This window comes from Mustela nigripes, chromosome 1, assembly GCF_022355385.1.
Source record: "Mustela nigripes isolate SB6536 chromosome 1, MUSNIG.SB6536, whole genome shotgun sequence".
NCBI lineage: Eukaryota > Metazoa > Chordata > Mammalia > Carnivora > Mustelidae > Mustela > Mustela nigripes.
This window is the reverse complement of record NC_081557.1, coordinates 4,618,865-4,635,812: the sequence shown is the minus strand read 5'-3', so window position 1 is coordinate 4,635,812 and position 16,948 is coordinate 4,618,865. Positions and strand designations below refer to the sequence as shown.

General features: G+C 47.1%; 1 protein-coding gene across 5 annotated transcripts in view; it reads right to left on the bottom strand.

Moving 5' to 3' along the window:
* Positions 1-16,948, bottom strand: part of KMT5B (lysine methyltransferase 5B) — a 52,717-nt gene that overhangs the window by 34,244 nt on the left and 1,525 nt on the right. The gene's annotated exons all lie outside the window — the stretch shown is intronic.

The following is a 16,948-nucleotide window of genomic DNA, read 5'->3' as shown; positions in this document are numbered from 1 at the left end:
TAACTAAAGTTTCCACTCTTTAAAGACCACTTGGCGCCCCAAGCCATCCAGTGCCGTGCTGAGGCCTCCAGCACCCCGACTCCGCGGGCAGGGAGCTCACTGCCGTGCATGTCGCCTGCGCTGTGCTCAGAGCCCGGTGAATAGAAAACGCTCCAAGTATTCCCTCGCAGCCACCAGGAAGGTTCGTTTTGCACCTTGTTATGCTGGGACTTAGGTACAGCCCAGCAATCTGCCCAACTGACATGCTTTGGTAACGGTATGTTAACTGTGCGAGAACTACTGTTCTCTCTTCTGTTCCGAGAGCTTAAGAAAAAGTATCTAAGTTCAGTTTTGTCCACAACAGCTTTGTCTTTCGCTGTTAATGTGAAACTAACCATCAAGGTGTTTCAGGGACTGACACTCAAATAGTAAAACACTGCCCGTCATGAAATGTCTGCCTTTACAACAGCAAGAGAAATTGAGAAACGGTATTTGCTAAAACAGAGATATCCTTCACCATCTGAATTTTAATTAGCTGAAATTGGGAACTCCATGACTTCGGCAGTGAGGGATGCCTGTAATTTGTAAGAACCTGTGGAAGTAAGGGTGCGACAGGTTACATTTTGCTGGCCATGGAATGAGAACAGGGAGGTCCGTGGCACGGCCTCATTATGGATCATGTTTTATTGTAAATCAAACTAAAAAAGAGCTCCAGGATAAGAAAGTGCAAACACACAGAACTTCAGAGCTAAAGGGGCTTTAAGATCCCAGTACAACTCCTCCGATTTGCAGGCGGATCGGACACCAGAGAGGCGGAGAGGTCCCACGCCCCGGCCACACCACTGGCCGTGGCAGAGTAAGGAGAACCCAGCACTGCTGCCTCAGGATCTCTTCCTACCCCAAAGGCCAATTTCCCTTATTTTTTTCAGCCACAAACAACACAAATGATACATTATCTTGAAGTACTTCTAGAAATGTACACCTGGTCATACCTTTAATGATACCAAACAAAAATACAAAACATTCATTTTTTAAAAATCTTCCTTTATTTTAGAAAGCATGTGCACGTGTACAAGTGGCGGGAGGGACGAGAGAGAGGGGGTCCAAAGCAGACTCCCTGCTGAGCACAGGGCTCAACTCGGGGCTCATTCCCATGACCCTGACCTCATGATCTGAGCTGAAACCAAGAGCAGACACTTACCCAACCACAACCCCCGCTCAGAGATCAAAAGCAGAAAACCCGGACGAAGCCCAGCAGCTTGTCCTGACGTCAGCTCCCGTGGCAGAGCGACTGCTCTCAGTTGCTTACTCGTCCACTCCGTCATCCGTTAGGGTAAAGGGCAGACGCCAAAATTTTAAGCTGAGGAAATTATACCTAGTGCCCTAATTTTTTTCCCTGAGAATTAGGAAAAGTTTGCCAATAAATCAGCGCACTTCAGCCCAGTTCATGCAACAGAGCCTGAGATCACTCTAATTTACACACAGTTTCAACTAAACTGAGGATTAATGATCTACCCAAATCGGAGCAAACTCATCACCTTTCGTCTCAGTCAACTGACACTACTGTGCTGGAACTTCAATACTCAGGTGTCAGCCCGGCCATCAGAGCACACGACTGAATTTCACTGGACGAGCGCGCCGTGCAGGGCCACATTCACCTCAGCAGCAGCTCCACACTCCCCCCACTTGCTCAGGTAACAGCGGCTGTCATTAAGGCAAAAAACGTGACTTACATTCACAAATGAATTTTGCTGTAAAACCAGTTCTAGTGAAACTGTTGGAAAGTTGGGAGCAGCTTATACACTTCTAGCTCAAGGGGGGGCCTGGGTGGCTCAATCAGTTAAGTGTCTGCCTTCGGCTCAGGTCGTGATCTCGGATCAAGCCCCTTCTCGTGTTCAGTGGGGAGTCCGCTTCTCTCTCTCTCTCTCTCTCTCTCTGCCCCTCTTCCAGCTCGTGTTCTCTCTCTCAAATAAATAAAATCTTAAAAAAAAATTTCTAGCTCAAAATGAACACAGATCCTACTAACTGGGCAGCGATCGTTCTGCCCGCCGAGTGTGGCGGCTGCTGGCGGCACGGCTCTCCGGCAAGTGCGCCCGCCAAAAGGACGCGTCCACACTGAAGCTGGAGATGGAGTTTCAAACACGCTGGAACAGACCGCGGCGAATAGAAGCTGAGGACACTGGGTGGCAAGCAAGACCGAAAGGCTTCCCGATGCCCACGGAGGTCCCGCTCCCAACAGAAACCAGGGCCCAGTCTCTCTGGCCAGGACCAGACCGCTCACAGAGAAACACCACCTTGGTCTTGACTTGGCTGATAGTGTCTGAGCTAAGCGGCCACTAACTATTTACGAGCAAAAATAACCTGGAATTTATCCCAAAATAGGCAGAAAAAAATTTCAAGAAAGGAGTACTGGCCACTCTTTAAATGGCATTAACTACAAATCTCTCTCTGTTCTGATGTCCCAGTACAACTGACCCTTAACAACTTGGTTTTGAACTCTGTGGGTCCACTTCTTTGTCCAGTTTTTTAAAATAAACACAGTACAGCACTATACATTTATTTTCTCTTTCTTATGGTTTTTTTTAAAAGATTTTATTTATTTATTTGACAGACAGAAATCACAAGTAGGCAGAGAGGCAGGCAGAGAGAGAGGAGGGAAGCAGGCTCCCCGCAGAGCAGAGAGCCCGATGCGGGGCTCGATCCCAGGACCCTGGGATCATGACCTGAGCCGAAGGCAGAGGCTTTAACCCACTGAGTCGCCCAGGCGCCCGATTTTCTTAATAACATCTTCTGCAGCTTTACATTACTGTAAGAGTGCAGTATGTGACACATGCAACATACAAAATTTGTGTTAACCATTTACTTTGTCTATAAGGCTCCTGGTCAACCTGAGGCTGTTAGTAGCCGAGTTTTTAAGAAGTCAAAAGTTGTACGTGGAATTCTGACTGCATGGGGGCGTTCAAGGGTCATGTGTGTAAAAGCATTAGGAAAATTATTAGATGTCTACTATATTCTGGTTCCAAGCCCTGAGGATACAGCAAAGAACAGAAACAGGTTTCTGCCCTCGTATGTGCTTAGATTCTAATGAAGAAATCTCTAGGAAATAACAAGTCACTGCAAGCACCTTGGAGAAAATAGAGCAGTTTCTCAGCAGCGGGGAGTGTTCCAGGTAGTGTGGGGGAGGGGAAGCGAGGCAGCAATGGGAGAACATAACATGCCCCAGCAAAGGGCAAGCACAAAGTCGGGGAGGGGGAGCAACAGTGGGTGTGCGGAGGACCAGCCCGGTGCCCAGTGTGGCTGTGGTGGGTAAGCGGGGCAGGGGCATGAGCGAGGGTCAGACGGATGGCTAGAACGTGTAACAGAGGGCCTCCAAGCCACTGCTGAGACGCGGGCATGAACACTCAGGAAGACGGAAAGCAGGAATGATGCGGTCCGAGTTACTATTTTAAAGGCCCATGCTAGCTACTCACTATTTGGAGAAAACCTCACAAATCAATGTTTAAAAAAAATAAATAAATAAAAGAAAAGAAAAAAGAAAAAAAAAAGCAGCTCTAATGCTGCTACTAGTAACTGGGGAACATAAGAGAAAGCACCAGTTAAGAGGCTACTGCCATGAACCAGAGGATACTGGGAGCTGGGAGCAGCACAGGAAGGTGGCGGGAAGCAGCTGGGTTGGAGATCTCTCCTGAAGGTTCGAGGGTAGGTTCAAAGACAGACAAGATCTGTGAAAGAAAGAGTCTAATGTGCTTCCGAATTGAAGGACGCTTTCCACGAGGTGGCAAAGACTACAGGAAGTTTGGGTTTTGGGAGGGGTTGGGGTGCAGGAGTTTGGCTTCGGTCATGTGTGAGATGCCCAGCAGAGACCCAGCAGAGATGGCGAATGGGCCGCGGGATACAAGGGCCTGGAGTACCGGTCAGGCTGGTTGGAGCACTCAAGGGACGAGACAGATGACAGAAGTCTAAGGACAGAGGGGGTAGCCCTCCAGATGAGGAACCAGCAGCAAAGGATACTGGAAGGGGCAGCTAGGGAGGGAGGGGGAGAAGCAAGAGCAAATGAGGAATCAGAGCTTCAGAAGGGAGTGACCCCCTCGGGCACGGCTGCAGATGCTCGCAAGGCCCAACTCTCTTGCAAGAGCTGAAGCTCAGGGACAAGATGAGCCCCGCTCTGAAACGACTGAGAACTTCTAAAATGGGCGTGATGTCTTGAAACATGGGCTTTTGGTGAAGAGTCAGATGGCAGAGGGGAATGTAAGGAATAACGAGTAGAAAGGGTCTTAAGGGGCGCCTGGGCGGCTCACTTGGTTAAGCAACTGCCTCCGGCTCAGGTCATGATCCTAAAGCCCTGGGATTGAGTCCCGCATTAGGCTCCCAGCTACACAGGGAGTCTGCTTCTCCCTCTGATCTTCTCCCCTCTCATGTTCTCTCTCAAATAAATAAATGAGGGGCGCCTGGGTGGCTCAGTGGGTCAAAGCCTCTGCCTTGGGCTCAGGTCATGATCCCAGGGTCCTGGGATCAAGCCCCGTGTCAGGCTCTTTGCTCAGCAGGGAGCCTGCTTCCTCCTCTCTCTCCCCCTGCCTCTCTGCCTACTTGTGATCTCTGTCAAACAAATAAATAAATAAATCTTCAAATAAATAAATGAAATCTTAAAAAGAAAGAAAGAAAGAAAGAAAGAGTTAAGTTCTAGGTCAGGTGTCCCTATAAGGATCTTTCTTTTAAAAAAGGAAAAAAAAAAAGGTTTTTTTCTCAAATAAAATAAAATCCTTAAAAAAAGTTTTTAAAAGTATAGTTTTCAGGGCGCCTGGCCGGCTGCGCTAGTGCCCTGCGTCCGGCCGTGCCAGTCCCCCGAGGCTCCCCCACTCTGAAGTCAGCAGGAAAGGAGGTTCACCTCACAGGGCTTCACCAGACCAACAGGTGGGAAAGGAAGCACCTACTTCAGATTCTACTTTCAAATATAAATTTTAAAAGGCAGGCAATTTGTGATAACACAAAACGTACTTGAAAACCACTAAACTGCGGCGCCTGGTGGTTTAGTTGTTGAGCGGCTGCCTTCAGCTCAGGTCATGTTCCCAGAGTCCTGGGATCGAGCCCCGCATCGGGCTGTCTGCTCGGTGGGAAGCCTGCTTCTCCCTTTCCCACTCCCCTTGCGTGTTCCCTCTCTTGCTGTTGTTTTGTCTCCCTCTGTCAAATAAATAAATAAAATCTTAAAAAAAAAAGAAAAAAAGAAAACCTCTAAACTAAGAGTTGCACTTAAAGAAGAAAGTATTTAAAGATTCAGAGTTGTATTTAAAGAGGAAACTTTTTGGGGGCACCTGGCTGGTTCAACCAGTGGAGCATGAGTTCGAACCCCACACCAGGTGTAGAGATTACTTAAAAAAAAAGGAAACTTTTTCTATAATAATGCCACTAAGGTAGGAGATGCACGCGCACACACCCCCCCACCACCATCCATTCCAAATCACCAACAGCATTCCTTGTCTTTGGGGGAACAGGATTAATATTTTTTAAAATTCCCACCCCCCAAAATTTACTATTTGTAAATTAGGAAAAAAACAAAACAAAACAAAAACCACCAAACAAAAACCTGCTGACACTTGAAATTTTCTCAAAGGCAAGCACAGAGTTGTTTCATAGAAACTGTGCTTGGTTCCTGTCAAGTGCCCGCACTGTTTCCAGCAGTGACAGATCCTCGACAAACGTCAACTAACTTCTCTCCTTCCACCGCCCCTTTGTGACACATGGGGGATTCTCAACTGCTCAGTGACTTTTGATTTAACTGCTCATGCCCAATTCGAAAACTCTGGTTCCAGTCCTTTCCTAGTTGTAGCTTTTGGACATTTCCTGCTGAATGTCTTAAACACAAACCAGGCTTTTAAAACTGTATCCAAAAAATGAAAACATGGATTCTAAAAGAATCAAGAATTTAATATATATAATTCCTGTGATATAACCAAGAATTTTCTAATGGCTTACAAGTTGAACTTGTCTCAGTTTATCTTAGAGAAGTTATCCAGCAGCAAAGAAATAAGTCCCAAGGGGTTGAGAAGGTAACACATGCTGTTAACTAAAGCAGGCTTTAGCTTGCTGGAGGACTTGGAAAAACTTCACTAAGAAAAAGCAGAGCAAACACTTTGCAAGTGATTCGGCTACAATATGCTGAGAAAACGATTCAGAACACCAAATGGGTAACAGTATTATCTCTAGAGAATGAGATCATGAGTAATTTTTTTTCACAAGGTTCAACTTTTCAAAATGAGCCTGTATTAAAGAAAAATAAAACAGAACAAAAATCCTTCCACATCATTCTTATGTATATAAGTTAAAGCTAATTTCTACAACCTTAGATACACTAATTCAAACATCAGGGAAGTCACATGTCACTGAACTAAGTCCCCACATTTCTGATGCTTGTGGACGGACGCGGATGCTCAAGGGCCGCAGTCCCAGACCCCCCGGAGCGCTGTATTTAAAATAAACGCAAGGAAGCAAACACAAGAACAGAACATGAAAGCCAGCACTATCCAAAGAGGAGACAAAAGACAAACACAGACGCCGCAGAGGAAGAGAAGCCCCCACACTGGTCCAGCAGTGAGCACACACGCTAGGGTCGGTGCCAACGGTGTCCCACCTGCGAAGTGAAAATCCAGTTTCCATTCTAGGCTCACACTCCTGGCCTACATGCAATAGCGAAAACAAAAGTATTTGGAAATTGTTACCAACTAGCATTAACAGAACTTACCTTGCCGGTGCCTAGAAGGGGCCTGCGGGACCCAGCCCCGACCCGCCCCCTCGCTCCAGCTCCGACTCCAGACCCAGCCCGGTCCTGCGAGTGTGCTAGGCGTGTTCCCTACACGGGGCCTTTGTGTTGGGATGCCGGCAAGCTGCCCTCGCGTGCGGCCCCCTCTCCCCGGACCCCAGTCCTTCATCCCACAGACTGCCTTGTTACATGCTCTTTCACGGTGCTTATTACAATGGTACTTCTTCATGTGATTAAGTGGTAATACTTGGCTTCCCCACTGCCGTGTGTGCTGGCTAAGGCACACTTCTGGATCACTGGAACTTAGCACAAGGCCCAACACAGCGCAGGTGCATCCGTATCCATCCCCCTTCTGATGGCAAACCAAGCCGCTACATGTACACCCAACTGGGGACTAGGTCTTTCTCGTAAATCTGAAGTTACAAAAGGGTTCTACAATAACTTATCAGGGAATTACAGGTCAGTCTTTACCAATGGCTATTCCAAACTCATCTGTGATCAACACATATCCAAGGCTCCATGGGACCCTGAAACAGGAATTCATGCTATCAGGTCAAGACGAGCAGCCCTCGAAGCTACCAGAAACACCTGTGATCAACATCCCACATCACAACATAGTAAGGCTGTGATGCCCTCCAACAGGACAGCTCTGCACTTGCCCTCTGTCAGAGACGACCATGAATCCATGGTCACACCTGTGACCTGACACTCTGCTCCTATAAGTACTGTCAGAAGTAAGTGTTATTCGAGAAGTTAGACGTCTATCGTTTCTGCTTTCTTTTCCAGCTTTGATAGAGTCAAACTCAGCAAGCGCTTTGCTTCAGCCAATCTGACAGCCTCCCCAGGCTGCCGCAGGTGGTAAGGCCCCACCTGACCCAGCACAGCCGGCACCTGGTTCAGAGCAGCTCCCCCCGTCCAGTGCTGCTAGTCACGCTGTGCTGGGCGTGCTCACTGCCCCCAAGGAGAATGCCATGGGCTGAAAATCACTCCTCAAGGATATCAGGTCCTAATCTGGAATCTGCGACTATCAGCTTGTAAGGAAAAAGGTCTTTGCGGAGGTGATTTAAATTACGGATTTTGAGATGACACAGTTTATCTGAGTGGACTCTAAATGTTATCACAAGAGGCCTTACGAGAGCGAGAGCGCAGAGGGAACTTTACCCCAGAGGAGAGGGGGAGGACTGCAGTGACACAGTCACCGGCAAAAGACAGCCACAGCAGAAGCTGGCAGAGGCAAGGAATGGATTCTCTCCTACGGCCTCCAGGGGGAGCCCTACCACACCTTGACTTTAGCCAAGCGCAAAAGGTGGTGACTCTAGAGCCTGCCCAACTCAGAATCCATCTCTGCTGTGCGAGCCACCAACTTCGTGGTAGCTTGTCAGAGCAGCAACAGGCAACTAATACAGAGACCATGACAAAGTAAACCAAAGTGAAAATGCTCTACAGTCCCCAGATCCCCCAAATACATTAAAACTCCAACATATCACAGGAAAAACTCTTAAACACCTCTGAAAAGTTGTTTTAAATATACTTTTTAAAAAGATCATTTTCCCCCTTCACCTGCACGTGTGAACCACAGCTACAGAGAGAGCTATATGGATTCTGAAGGTAAAACCAGCATCTCAATCACACATTTAACTACTTTAACCCCAGATAACAAAGATCTTCTGTAGAAGTATCATGCTTGTACATTTTTATATTAACATACAAATTTTACAGTAAGAATGAAAACTAAAACTCTTAGTTAGGATTTTTCACTTAGCAAAACATCTGAAACAGCAAAACATGTACTACGGGTAAGTCCTCGAAGAGACATTACAACACACAGGCCTGCTCATCCACAACTGGGCATATAATCGACTCCCCACTCCCAATTGCCTCAGGGCAGAAACTACTGATTCACAGTTCCTTATTTATCCAGTAATATCCAATTTTCATCCAATATGTATCACAACAAAAGATTTGATATAAGAAAGATTTGCGTTTTCAATTGTCTTGGTAGGCATTTCCAAACTAAAGGTTCTAGCTGATGTGGTTTTGGGGACAAATTTGCAAAAACAAGACAAAACCACCTGCGTCCCCATCTCGCCACATCTGATCCATGTGTCCACCTAGTAGTGCCTATAAATAAAATCAAGGATGCTTCTTTTGTTACTCCTCCCCCAGACCCACACATTTTACTTTTCTATAAACAGATGCCACCTAGTGTCAAAAGTCTGTAAGGACAGCCTACAGTTCCTCAGAAGCCGCTAGGTAAGCAGAACAAAGAAAAATCCATTCTTATTGGGCAAAGACCTGGGTGAGGAAAAATTTCCAAAAGGTTAATTCTTGGGCTGGGTCTTAGAGGCCAAGACTAAGTCTGGCAGGAGGCAGGGCACATGGGGTTCAGGATGGGGCTCGGGATGGAGTCCACGCACCTAGGTTCCACTCCGACCCCATTCATTACTCTCTAGCACGGCAGCCAGGGACAAGTCACTTAACCTCACAAATGCCTCCTAAGTAAAAGGAAAATACAGCCTACCTCCTCGGTTTGGCACACGGATCAAACGAGCAGAAAGAGCTCATAAAGATCTCCAACTGGCCCCTTTTCAAGCGATGAAGGTAGAAACAGAAGGTCAGATATGCGGACACATTGTTCACAAAACTTAAATCAAGTAGAAACTTCCCCTCCATTCCTTATCCTACCATAACTCCCCCAAGAAAACAACCACATCACCATTTCCACCAAAAAGAGTTTCAAGAGAATAAAAGGACTGGGGTGCCACTTTATGAGAGAGACCCGAGACCAGCTTTGCTTTTCTGACTGCTCCTGACGAGAAGGGATGTGGCTTTGGGCAACAAGGTAGAATGCAGAATTTAAAATGTCAATATAGAATTTAAAATCCTACCAAACTACCAAACCTCACATACCAACATCCAGGGAGATTACAGATTTTGTTACAGTGGAAGTTAGCCTATTGTATTTCTGGTAAGACATATTTTTTCTTAGTGCAACTTCACTTTTTTTTTTTTTTTTTAAGGAATCTCTGCACTCAGCATCAAGCTCGAACTCACAACCCTGAGATCAAGAGTCTCCACTGACTGCACCAGCTGGGTGCCCCACTGTAACTTCACTTATAAAGCAACAACACATAATAGTTCCTCCATTCATTTACCCTTTAATTCTCAAATCCTGTAAAGTACCTACTTTTTTCTCTCGATTATACAGACGGAAGGAGGCAGAATTTGCTCACTTGTACTCTAGAAAGGATCCTGCTGGTGAAGCAGCATGCGGCCGGAGGCGGAGAGCAGCTCAAATGCAACAGCAGCAGCGGGCGGAGGGCTGGGGGAGGGAGGGAAGCTGGGGTCCGAAGAGAAGAGAAGGGCGAAGGCCAGCGCCACTTGGTAACACATTAGACACAGGTGGTGAGGGACAGAAAGGAATTTAATTCAGAGGGGCCAGAAGCCTCTAGCTGGGCAGACTACAATGCCACAAACTGAGCTACAGAAAGAACAGGTTTCCAGGAAAGATGAGAAAGGTTCAATGTGCTGAACTGGGGGGGGGGGGGTGTTCACAACCCAGGTGAAGACCTCAGAACTCAGGAAAAAAGTGGGAGCCATGAAGAGAGCAACACTAACAAAAGGACTTTACAGTTTACCAAGCGTTTCCACATCATCTCAATCCAGAGAATCACCGAACAGCAGAGCAAAAAACCTTAGATTAAAAAAAAACACAACAAAACAAAAACCAGGCTCAGGAATCCCTGGCCTGCCCAAAGTAATTCACTCCTCCTGACAAGATAACAGGCTACCAAGACACGAACCCAAAGGGAAAAAATGGGCTTTCTCACAGGCAGTTAGTGGAAGGAAAAGGGGAGAGGGAAGAGAGAAGGAACTACGTCGGGCAAGAGGCAGGCACGCGGAGAGGCGGAGGTCCTGCAGAGGGTAAGTGCCGTGAAGTCCAACACACAGCTGAGGAAACGTCTGCTCAAGGCGGGAGTGGAGAACTGGGTGCGGCGGGGGCGGCCTGGCAGTCCCGGGCACGACAGAGAAAAGCTCTGAGCTCCGGGTCCCAGGCACCATTTCCAAGCTATGGCTCTCGCCAGCATCCCAGAACTGCGCCAACACCTGTACGTGCACCCGGCCATTTACCCCTGTCACAGCCCCTTAATCATACACTGCACCCTCAACTATGTCTTAACATGAAACAAAAATACTGAGTTCTCTCACGTGTACAGTAATATACACGATAACACCCCCATTTTACAAACGAGAGCAAGCCTTAGAGAATTAGAAACAAATTAAGCCGAGGCTGAGTGGAGAGCCCGTCCATTCCTGACACGCTGAAGAAAGCGACACAAACAAAATTTTAAACATACTTTGGCCCATATTTGAAGAGTAAGGCCCTAGAACAGAAGTTGCTTGGTTCCTAATTTCTTGGGTCTCAGAGGAGAGTGTGGGAAAAGAAAGAGCCCAATAGGTATGAAACTGCAAATTCTGATAAGAACTTTAAAGGAAACAAATAGAATGTTAGAGAGAACCAGGTGGGAACAGACTTTACACCAGATGACCAGGGAAAAGAAATAAAAGCACAAATATAGAAAAAACAAACAAACAAACAAAAAACCCCCCTACCCCTCTCTTTTTTTGCACGGGGGGGTGGGGTGGGGTCAAAAACACTCTTGGCATCTATATCAAACAAATATTTTCTGAGGCAACTGGCTTTGTCTAAATCCTCTTGGACCCTGACTGAGGGTTTCTCTTTTGAAGGAGAAAAGAGAAGGTTTCCATATGGCCTCTCCAGCCGCAGATTCCACTGGTTCCCTGGCGGAAGGCTCAGGCCCCCCTTCACTCCTCAGTGGGGGGAACTCCATCTTCTAACAGCAGGTTGGCTTTCTTGCTAAGAACATACATCCCTCCATGTCATGCAACACAGGCATTTCCTTGAAAATAAAAATACTCCCCAGAGGGGCACCTGGGTGGCTCAGTGGGTTAAGTCACTGCCTTCGGCTCAGGTCATGATCTCAGGGTCCTGGGATCGAGTCCCGCATCGGGCTCTCTGCTCAGCGGGGAGCCTGCTTCCTCCTCTCTCTCTGCCTGCCTCTCCGTCTACTTGTGATCTCTCTCTGTCAAATAAATAAATAAAATCTTTAAAAAAAAAAATACTCCCCAGAGAGCGTTACACTGTATCAGCTACTGCCACCTTGTTCCACAAATCGGACAGACGAAATGAATCATTCTGCAGACCTAGAATCCAACATTCATCAAGAACCTACTCGGGGCCCCTGGGCACTGTTCGTGGTGCTGGAATATTATTGCGTCCAGGGAACGCTAGAGGGCGCGGATGAGCTTCAGCTTTCAGGGAAACCGGGCATGGCTACTAGAGTGGGAGATCTTGCGTGTCCAAAGGGAAGCCTGTGAAGACTGGCTATCTGAAGAAGAGGGCAGAAGGATGCAGAGTAGAAAGCAGGATGACCCTTCAGGGAAGGGACCTTCGGCCTGAGACCTGAGAGGCAATGCCGGTGCCGTCAGAGATCTGCCCGGCAGGAGTTCTGATAAAGATGTTCAAGTTGAAAACACAGGTGTTTGTTTCACCCCGACACACCCCTGAGGGTCCATCTGCTTGGCAACCCTACGAGGTCAGGGAGACAGGCATGATCACTACACGTGAGATGGCTATGGCTCAGGAATAAAGTTGCTTTCCTGAAGTCAAACTGCTATTCAGTGGTAAGGCCGGGTCTAAAACCCAGTGTTCAAACTCAAGTCTGGGGTTTACTCCAACACCTGAGCCACTTGATACGTGCATCACCCCTAAATAAAAAAGCTTCTCACCAGGGAATGCTCCCTAGGTTTATCTACTTTCTCCTTAGCGCACCTTTATTAATACAGAAAACAGAGACATCTAGTAGAGAAGCAAGTCATGAACAGGAGCCATCCAGAAGCAGGAGCCCTGGAGCTTTGGGGCCATGAATATACTCTGGCCTCTCGATTCTAAAACCCAACTGACTATAAGCTATAGCATCAACTCAGAAAAAGGGAGGAAAACCTACCTAAGATACACAGATGAATCATGTATATAGAAGGATATCAAAATATTAAAATAGTTCTTAGAAATAAGAAAACAGGGTGGCGATTAAGTGTAAATGATAAAACAGAATTCAGAATTGGAAATGATCTCAGAGATTAAAGTTCAGTTGTAGAAGCTGAGGCTTGGCCCCAGTCTTATATAAATAATGACAGAGCGGACTGAAACCCAGGTATTGATTCTTACTCCAATGGTCCTTCATCAAACTCCAGAATTATAGGTTAAGTAGTCATAATTGCATACACCCTGTGTAGTTTAAGTTTGTCTCACACAGACATCAGACAGCCCCAGATCTGGCTGCCAGAGGTGGGAGCCAGAGGCAGTGAGTGACTGAACTGGTCCCAGGAACCCTTTGGCGTGATGGATGCAAAACGTAATTTTGAGCTTCGATGGCTATGGAAATCAGTGACTTCTTTCTTTTGTAAGAGTATTTTATTTTATTTTTTTTTAAGATTTTATTTATTTGACAGACAGAGATCACAAGTAGGCAGAGAGGCAGTCAGAGAGAGAGGAGGAAGCAGGCTCCCCGAGGAACAGAGAGCCCGATGTCGGACTTGATCCCAGGACTCTGGGATCATGACCTGAGCCGAAGGGAGAGGCTCCAACCCACTGAGCCACCCAGGCGCCCATGAGAATATTTTAGAATGCAAATTGTTCCTGGTTCCATCACCAGCTCTATAAAGATACTAAATACATCCACTCTAACTGTCTCCAATACGGGGTGTCAAAAGAAAAAGCGTTTTATTTTGTTTTGTTTTTTAAACCTAACATTAGGCATTAATATGGCTTTACAAAAGTAAGATTATGGGTCTTTCCTATACAGATGGATTCTTACCATGGCATTCCTTTAAAATAGTAAAATCCTATAATGCAAATAAATTAAGATATGCAAGACTAAATTTTAGGAATACATCTGTTGAATCAAAATATGTTTGTAAATGACAAATGCTTTCTTTTATTTGAGTAGGACAAAAAGAAACTCAGATCACATTAATAAATTCTGGGATAGACACCACTCAGGCATGACCTTTCCTCTCAGCCAACCCTTCTAGGAAACAACAAATCATGGAGGGGAAAAAGGGTCTACAGTAATAACCAAAGTAAAAACAGATTTGTAGAGATTGGGAGTGGGGGATGATGTAGACTTAGTAGAAAGAATTTAAAGAAAGCTGCTAACTTTTCCCTCATTAAAAATCCTTTAGGGGCGCCTGGGTGGCTCAGTGGGTTAAGCCTCTGCCTTCGGCTCAGGTCATGATCTCAGGGTCCTGGGATCGAGCCCTGCATCGGGCTCTCTGCTCAGCAGTGAGCCTGCTTCATCCTCTCTCTGCCTACTTGTGATCTCTCTCTCTCTCTGTCAAATAAATGAATAAAATCTTAAAAAAAAAAACCCTTTAGACAAAGACCTAAGATACTCACTCCCTACTGTTCGCTAGGACCCCTTCCTCATACAACATGTTCAATGGAACTCAGCCATTAAAACTTCACGGCTTAACTCATATTTCAAACTTAAGAGCTCCAAACAGAAAGTAGTTTTATGAGTTCAAAGTTGGCAGTCTATGCAAGAAATTACTTTTCAAATCATTGTGTTCTAATGCTTAGGACACCCTAATGATTACAATTTAAAGTGCATTAGCTAGTTTTAATTTTATTTTGTAATAATTTGAGCTTGTGCTTCTTATAGCAATTAAACCCATTTCCCAAACCAAGACATGTCAGTTAAATAAGTTTTTGCTCCCAAAATAAAAAGTAACTAAAAATCAGACTAAAAAATTCAGTTACATCCTATATAGAAAACATCTTTCTACTGCATACAGCTGTATCTGAGCTAGAACTACACCATTTACTCAGTGTGTCTGTGTAACCAGGACTGGGTCACGGTAGAGCAAGGACATAGGATCCCAGTGTGGAAAACTCAACAATTACAGTGTTCTAAGGCTAACATATAACAGAGTCCTGCAACTCCTCTGCCACCGAGAAGGATTCCGGTGAGTGCAGAAAAAGTAAAGCTAATATATGGCGGGCAAGAGTATAAAACAATGGAATCCACATGGTTTATCGGAAAGGATTTGCTCTCCCAAGCCATGGGAAGGACATTCCTGGGGACAAGGAGCTGTTCAGATGGCACACATGTCTTTGCAACACAACTGGGCCACATACTCATGTCCTACATAGAGAAAAGTCAGAATCGATCCCAGATTTATATGACACAAAGGAAAAGTTAACACATTAACATCTCCACCCACAAAACACTATGCTCGAAAACACGAACAACCTGTGACCACTTCCTTCACATCCTATTCTGCTATAAACCCCAACCTTCCTCCCGGCACCCCCCCCCCCCCCCCCCCCCCCCCCCAGTAAGCCCACTGGTATCTGGTTCAAGGACAGAAAGCAGTTAGTTCAGTGTGCGTCTGATAAGACAGATGAACAATGATGAACAGCAAGAGAGCACTTGGAAATGACTTTGAAAGAGTCTGGTTTCAAAGTTCATGGGTACAAAATTGAGCCCTCCTCTCTGGAAGACTAAGTATCCATAATAATCCTTTTACTCTCAAACTAAGTTGCTTTGTGAATAACAACAATGTTTTAAAATAACATCAGAAAGGGCATATTTCAAAAAACTAAATACAAGCTTTGAAGCTCTGTAACCTGGAGATTAACAAATTCACTTTCATCAAATGCCTACTAAGCACCTACTTGGCACCTGCGCAAGGCAGAGGAAGTAAGTAATAACCCAACCGTTAGTTCACAAAAAACCTGAAGGGACAGGCAAATAACCAAATAAAATGCCAAGTAACCACTGTTCAGGGAACGCAGAAGAAGTGTGGTCCTCCAGAGTGGGCCAGTCTTTGCAGAGAACTTTCTCACTGGACCTTTCTGACGGATGGGGTGGGGGGGCGGGGGGGGGGGGGCAGAGCCGGGCTAGGAATGCGGACCAAACGGCGCCAGGCATGGGAAGCTCGTTGCATTACAGCCTGGGAAAGGAAGAGTCGAACGTGTAATGCTTAAAGAGAACGAACTGGAAAATGGGCCGGGAGTTTCCCCACACGCTGGGATTAAAGCGTCTGTGGACTTTACTCTGCGAATACGGGGAGCTCCGACAGGGACGGGGCCACACCTGTGTTTCAAGTTGCCAAACGTTCGGCTACAAAGTAAACTTGTATCCACAGCAAGTAACTCTTTACGTACGTGTCATTTTCAATATATACAAGTTACCCGCGATTATTTCAGACAAAAATGATTTCTCCCCGCCCTCTCCGAAACACTCGCGCTTTTACAACTAATCATCAGAAGTGACAGCCGTGTTCTCCGTGTCAAAAACGACAGGAAAAAGCTCCAGCGGGCAACTGCTTCCTCTGACGATCCTACGGCCGTCTTCCGACCACGTTTAGTCACACTTTGAGAAAGTTTAAAGTAGCTTAAGTGTAAAACGGACCTGATGCAAAGTCCCAATCACGCCCGACCAGTTCATCCGCCCGCTACGCTACCTAAGACCTCCCCGCGAGGCCGAATTCCACTTTTCTAAAAATCCTCTTTAAGGAGCACACGTTCACCTCCTTAGTAACCCTAGTTTCCCCACTCGCGGGATCGGGAGCCACAGCTCCTGAACCGGGTCAGAGGAGCCCGGCGACAGAAAGAGAGCCGCTTCCTCCGGTCCAACGCGCTTCCACACCAATCTCGCAAGCCGGATCCCGCGGTCGCCACGAAAACACGGTCCCCACCCGCCACAGGTGGGAGCGACGCCGATCCCCATCACCTCCGGGCGTGCAGACGGACGACCGCCACTCTGCGGGACGGCCGGGGACCGAGGGGACGCGGGGCGCGGGAGGCGAGCCGCGGCCCGAGGCCGGCGCCGCTGGCAGGGGAGGGACGGGGAGGGTGGGGGACGGGCCCCGGAGGAGACCTGGAACGAGGCTCGAGCCCAAACAAAAACAAGCCGAAGCGGAGCGCGGCAGAGGTAGCAGATTGGGCGAGCCCCATCACGGCTGCCCATTGGAGAAGAGGGAAAACAGAGTCCCCCAATCGCGAGCGGCGGGGCTGCTCCCCTCGTGCGGCCGCGGGCCGCCCCGGCGCTTCCCGGCCCCGCGCTGCCCGGTGGCCGCTACCGCTCCCTTCCGGCGGCGGCGCCCACTGCAAGGCCCGCGCCCCGC